We start from the raw sequence: 6,697 nt of genomic DNA on the forward strand, positions 1-6,697 counted from the left end.
TAAATCATCTGTCAGTATAGTAAGAACCCTGTAAATCAGTGTAAAAAAAAAATGACAATTTTCTCTACCTGCTTAGATTTCTAGGGATATCTTAGCACCATCCCTGCGGTTTGGCACGGAATGTCCCATCTCTTAATCCAGTTCAGGCTAACGCTTTTCAGTCCCAGCCACTTTGCTAATCAGGATTTTATCACATCTCAGTCTGGGCTCTCCCAGACCAGGCAGGGAGCCCCTGGGTCCTGCCAGCCTGCTGTCACCGTCTGCGTGGCTCTTAGCTGGGGAGACAGAAACCAAATCCTCCCAAAGATGCTGGGAAATTAGTTTAGCATCGTCTGCCAGTGTGCAGTGACTCAGAGACTGCCAGCCCAGGGGGGGCTCATGGGCTCTGGGGTTGGAACAAGATTGATGTTGTCATGAATGCAAAACAGAGCAAGAGAGCTGTGGGCCTGGGAGGCAGGGAGAGAGAGGGAGAGGCAGGGCCTTCTGCTGCCTCTTGCTCTCCTTTTAGGTGAGCAGAGATTTCAGGCAGTGGAAGGGAGGTACGGAGCAGGGGAAAGCTAGCAGCTGGTTGAGCTGATGTGACGTGGGCATCCTGATCAGGTCACTTACTGTGTAACCGTGGGCAAACAGCTGAAGCTCTCTGAGCCTCCCTTTCCTTGTCAGTCAAATGGATATACTAGCAACTGGGCTTGCTGGAAGGATGACTGCAATGATGCACATAATGCGCTTAGCTTAGCACGGCACCTGGAACACTGTGTGTGCTCAGTAATTGGGAGCAATTGATAAGATCTGGCTTTACAAGCTCCCTAGCCCTTTTTCTAGTTAAACTTCCTCATCCCTTCACATCCTTCCAAACTACTCTCTGAAAGCAAATATTCACAAAAAGATGGAGGGAGGAAAGGCCTGAGGAGAGGTGGGGTATGTGTGTGTGTGTGTGTAAGTGTAAGAAAGAGAGAGGGGGAGAAACACACACAAAGAAAAGGACACACACAGACATGCACATGAGCATAGAGAGACACAAACACAGAGACACAGAGAGAAATAGGAGAGGCCCATATGGGGGCCTGAACCCTTGCTCTGCCCCTCACTTATTTGTGTGACCCCAGTCTCTTAACCACTTGGTGCCCCGTCTTGCTCAGGTATACATTGGGGACAGAAATAGCCCCTCCTTCACGGGACTGATGTGTGGATTAAATGAGTACAATAAAGCAGTTTGTAGAGGAGAAGGCAATGGCACCCCACTCCAGTACTCTTGCCTGGAAAATCCCATAGGCGGAGGAGCCTGGTAGGCTGCAGTCCATGGGGTCGCACAGAGTCGGACACGACTGAGCGACTTCACTTTCACTTTTCACCTTCATGCATTGGAGGAGGAGGTGGCAACCCACTCCAGTATTCTTGCCTGGAGAATCCCAGGGACGGGGGGAGCCTGGTGGGCTGCTGTCTACGGGGTCACACAGAGTTGGACACGACTGAAGCGACTTAGCAGCAGCAGCGGCAGCAGAGAGACTGGTATATAGTAAAGTGAAAGGTGAAAGTGAAGTCACTCAGTCGTGTCCGACTCTTTGCGACCCCATGGACCGGAGCCTACGAGGCTCCTCCATCCATGGAATTTTCCAGGCAAGAGTACTGAAGTGGGTTGTCATTTCCTTCTCCAGGGGATCTTCTCCACCCAGGGATCGAACCCCCGTCTCCCGCACTGCAAACAGACGCTTTTACCGTCTGAGCCCCCAGGGAAGCTCCCGGTATATACTAAAGGCTCAATAAATTTGGCACTGGCGTCCCCTGGTGTACATTCCCGGTACAACCCCCTCCCCTTGAGTGTGGGTGTACCTTGTGAATACTTGGGCCATCACTGATTCAGTTCCATTGTAATGGCAAAGGTGAAAGGATTTTGTCAATGTATCAATAATTGAAGTCCCTAAAATCTGTTGACTTTAAGTTAATCAAAAGGGATATTATCCTGAGTGGGTCTGAATTAATTACAGGAACCCTTAGAATCTGGGTCTAGTGGTCAGAGACAGGTCAAGAAATTCAAGCCTCACTGTTGTTACCCAGTTGACCCTGAAGAAGCCAGCTGCCATGTGTGGAGATGGCCATGTGTTAGAGAGCAGTGGGAGCCTTCAGGAGCTGAGGGCCTCAGACCTACAGCTACAAGCTCTGTCAACAACCAATAAAGCTTGGAAGAGGACCCGAGCCTCAGGTGGGACCTTGACTTCAGCCAGGTGAGACTCAGCCAGGTGTGGACTTCTGAACCACAGGAGCTGAGATAACACGTTTGTTTTGACTTAGGCCACGACAATTGTGGTCATTTGTCATGCAGCATCGAAAATTGGTACTCTGTTTTTTCAAACTGTGTTTAAAAATAACTGTGATAAAATATGTAATAATAATATAAATTTTAAGTTACATCAAAGATGGCAGGAAAATCATTATCTATGAACAAAAAACAAAGACAAATCAACATCTATTTATTATCTCATGTTTCTGCAGGTCAGAGGAGTCAGGCAGGCTTGGCTGGATTCACTGCTTAGAGTCTCACAAGGTTGAAATTAAGGTGCCGGCTGGGCTGGGTTTTTTCTGGAGGCCCTGGTGAAGCACATTCAGGTGGGTGGGATAATCCAATGCCCTGTGTCTGTACCCTGGCCTCCTGCTGGCCATTAGCTGGGGCCATGCTCACTTCTGAGCACCCCTCCTTCTCTGAAGCCAGCAATGGGGCTCCAAATATTTCTTGCACTGGGAGAGAGTCTCTCTGATTTCTGCTACCAGCCAGAGAAAACTCTGCTTTCAAAGAGCTCATGTGATTAGATTAGGCCCACCTGGAAAATCTCCCTTTTTATGAACCCAGAGTACAGATTAGTAGCCTTAATTACATCTGCAAAAATCAATTTTGCCAAATAACTAATGTCAGCATCGATGTGCTGTCTCATCAAATTCACAGATCCCACCCACATTTAAAAGGTTGGTGGGAGATTATACAAGGGTGAGGATCCACTGAGGGTCGTCCTTAGAATCCTGTCTACCTCACTGAGCCTGTTCCTGTCCTTTTCAAGTCCTGGTTCTCCCATTTTTCATTCCTTCCTGTGAGATAGTCCGTATACTTTCCCTAAGTTTTTGCTTCTTTCAGGCAGCGATTGTTGGCCCCCAAACCTAACTAATCCATCTCCATTTGCCAAGATTTGCATGTACACACATGGTAAGTCCGAAGCAAGGCCTTGAGTCTTATGACCTCGGAACCCTCTATGTCCATTCATCTGGACTTAGATGTGTGTTTTGCAGAAAGTTTTCACTTTCGTCTCAGGTTCAAAGGATTTGTTAACAAAATAAGCCACTCATTCTATACAAATAAATAATACTAATATTTATTAGAGAATTATCTAGCTTATTTTCAATAGAAACAGTAGAGGATACATCACCAAGTCGGGTTTTGACCAACATCCAGACTCAAACGGCGCTGGGAAGTCCCATGACACAGCACATCTGGAGTCCCAGAAAAGGTCCCAGGCTGCGCGTCCATGGGTGAGACTTCAAAAATTGCAGTTCTGGGGTTCTCACTTATAATCCCAGGATGGAAACTGATACCATCATCAATCTGTCAGCAAATTGAAGCCCTGGTTTCATGGTAATGCTGTTTGTTTTGTCTTGTAAAACTTGGCATGCTGTTAAGCCTGGGGCTTGGTTGACCAGGGGCCCTGCAGGGGCTCAACAATTTCAAGATTTGCCCCCTATCTTCTTGCAGTTACAGCAGTCATGTTAGGGGAAGCACATTGATTGAAACTGCCCACCCTGGCCAGGCACCATAGTAACCATTTGCGTGAGTTTTTTTATGACAGGAGATCCTGATAAGAAATACGGAACTAATAAGCCAACACCAACCGGAAGAGATTGGGAAAGGTTGAAAGGAGACACCGGTTATCCGTCCACTTCCCAGAATCCCTCTCGCTAGCATCCATCTTGGCTGAGCAATGCGTGCGCCACCAGGAAAGACTCTGAATTAGAATGATTGGCCAAAGACCACCCGGAAACTAATCCCATCACCATAAAACCCGAGACTGCGAGCCACACAGCAGAGCAGTTCTCCTGGGTTCCCTTACCCTACTGCTCACCACCCGGGTGCCCTTTCCCAATAAAATCTCTTACTTTGTCAGCACACGTGTCTCCTCGGACAATTCATTTCCGAATGTTAGACAAGAGCCCAGTTTCGGGCCCTGGAAGGGGTCCGCCTTCCTACAGCAGTCACACTCAGGGCAGTGCCCAGGCAGGTTAGAAGCAAGGTCAGAGTCCTGCTCTGCTTTGTCTCTGAAGCCTAAAGAAGACTGTCCATTTAATTTCCTTAAGAATTGACGCTTTTGAACTGTGGTGCTGGAGAAGACTCTTGAGAGTCCCTTGGGCAGCAAGGAGATCAAACCAGTCAATCCTAAAGGAAATCAGCCCTGAATATTCATCAGAAAGACTGATGCTGAAGCTCCAATACCTTGGCCACCTGATGCGAAGAGCTGATTCATTGGATTAGACCCTGATGCTGGGAAAGGTTGAGGGTAAGAGAAGGGAGTGACAGAGGATGAGATGGTTGGATGGCATCACTGACTCAGTGGACATGAGTTTGAGTAAACTCCGGGAGATAGCGGAAGACAGAGAAGCCTGGTGTGCTACAGTTCATGGGGTCCCAAAGAGTCGGACACGACTGAGCGGCTGAACAGCAACCTCACAACGCGGTGACTCTCAGACTTGGCTGTCTCACCCTCAGAGGGAGGGGGCCCCTGGAAGGGGTGGAGGAGCTTCTGAACATTTATCTAGGACACCAAACACAGTGCTTGTGCCTCAGATTCAGTCGAGGGCAATTTAGGAATGGTTTGATGAAGAAGCAGGAATTTACTTCCCCAGGAGCTGGCCCCGAGGTGGCTTGTACACAAACTGAGAGGCTATGAGAATCCAGTGGAAGAAACTGGGACTGAATCCCATGCAAACTGGCACAGCCTCAGGCTCTGCTTCCCCAAGCAGCAGGTCTCTGCTGAGTGCCAGTTTCTTCCTTAGGTGTCTTATGTGCAAGAGTGTAATCTTGAAGCCCCATGGCAGCACTTCAAAGAAAGACACTTATACACATTTTTCAGATGGGGATCCTGAGGCACAAAGTGGCTTATTAAACTAGTTGGCTGTGTGAATTCCATCAAACAGATGGCACTGGAAGTTTGAGCAGCCTTTTCTTGCAATTTAGAGGGAGTGATGACCATTTCTGGGTTACACTAGAGCAGGTATCAGCCAACTTTCTCTGTCAAAGTCCAGATAAGCCACTAGTTTAGGCTTTGAGGGGAGGGTGGTCTCTGCCACAGTTACTCAAGTCTGCTGTCATGGTGGGGACACAGCCATAGACAACACGTAAACAAATGGGCATGGCCATGTACCAATAAAACTTTATTTACAAAACCAAGTGGTGGGCCAGATTTGGCCAGTGGCTCATAGTTTGCTTCTTGCATTGGATCATGAGACAGGGGATGGAGTCAGTGACATTTTAAAACCTTTTCAGTCCTAACATTCTCCTTTCTGAAATAATAGCAATCTTAATAGTGTTCTAATAAAACAACTTGTATTAACTGATGACTCAGAGCACAAGAAAATTCACTATAACTTGCACTTTGAGAGGAGGAAGAAGATTAAGGAAGAAGTGGAAGCTAGTCTGCAGACTCACAAAATGTCTACCCTTCCTGGGTTCTTTCTAGATTGCCTTTTAATGGTTCTCAACCTGGTTGCCCCTATAAATCCCCTGAGAAGTTGGGAAAAAAAAAAACAAAACACTGATGCCCGAAACTCACACTAAGGATTCTAGTTTACTTGGTCTGGGTGCAGCACTGGGATTTTATTACTTTTTTTTCTTGAAACATTGGGATTTCTCCAGTGATTCTAATGCACAAGCAGGGTGGAGAAATACTGGTTATAATGTTGCTTTTCAGTATGCCACAAAGCCAGTGGTTTCTCTTGTTTTGTCGAAAGTTTTTACTTTCGTCTCAGGTTCAAAGGATTTGTTAACAAAATAAGGCACTTATTCTATACAAATAAATAATACAAATATTTATTACAGAATTATCTGGCTTACTTTCAATATACTAACATTAAAAAAAAAAAAGAGAAAGCAGAGGATACATCACCAAATTGGGTTTTGACCAACATCCAGACTCAAACAACGCTGCGAAGTCCCTCGACACAACACATCTGGAGTCCCAACTGGGAAAAGGTCCCAAACGGTGTGTCCACTCTGTGGGTGAGACTTTAAAGATTGCAGTTAGGGGGTTCCTGATTATAATCCCAGGAGGCAAACTGATTTCATCATGAATCTGTGACCAAATTGCAAGCCTGGTTTCATGTTAATGCTGTTTGTTTTGTCTTGTAAAACTTAGAGTGTTGCTAAGCCTGGGGCTTGGTTGGCCAGGCCCCTCCAGGGTCTCAACAATCTCAAGATTCCTCCCCCGTCTTATCTTTGGTGCTGCAAGTCCTGCACTCACAGCAGGTAGTCACTCCCAGTCAGGGCAGTGTCCAGGCAGGTTAGAAGCAAGGTCAGAGGCCTGCTTTGCTTTGTCTCTGAAGCCTAAACAAGACTATTTATTTAATTTCCCTAACACCTCCAAGTTAGGCATTTGAAGTCCCTAAAAACTACTTTGCTTTAGTGTTTCTGCTTCCAGGTAGCTATTTACACAAAGGTTTGCTA

The 6,697-nt window shown here is 46.7% G+C and overlaps 1 long non-coding RNA gene across 3 annotated transcripts; it reads left to right on the top strand.

Annotated features, from left to right (window-relative positions):
• Window positions 1-1,718: 1,718 nt before the first annotated feature.
• LOC129637489 (uncharacterized) lies at window positions 1,719-5,873 on the top strand. Of its 3 annotated transcripts, XR_008707496.1 has the most exons (5): window positions 1,719-2,222; window positions 2,491-2,604; window positions 3,125-3,193; window positions 3,379-3,619; window positions 3,831-5,873. It is a non-coding gene; the product is annotated as an uncharacterized LOC129637489 (long non-coding RNA). The 3 variants fall into 3 exon arrangements; XR_008707497.1 differs by lacking the exons at window positions 1,719-2,222; window positions 2,491-2,604 and having other exon boundaries at window positions 2,957-3,193; window positions 3,393-3,619; XR_008707495.1 differs by lacking the exons at window positions 1,719-2,222; window positions 2,491-2,604 and having other exon boundaries at window positions 2,957-3,193; window positions 3,831-5,872.
• Window positions 5,874-6,697: the final 824 nt, after the last annotated feature.

This window comes from Bubalus kerabau, chromosome 23, assembly GCF_029407905.1.
Source record: "Bubalus kerabau isolate K-KA32 ecotype Philippines breed swamp buffalo chromosome 23, PCC_UOA_SB_1v2, whole genome shotgun sequence".
Lineage (NCBI taxonomy): Eukaryota > Metazoa > Chordata > Mammalia > Artiodactyla > Bovidae > Bubalus > Bubalus kerabau.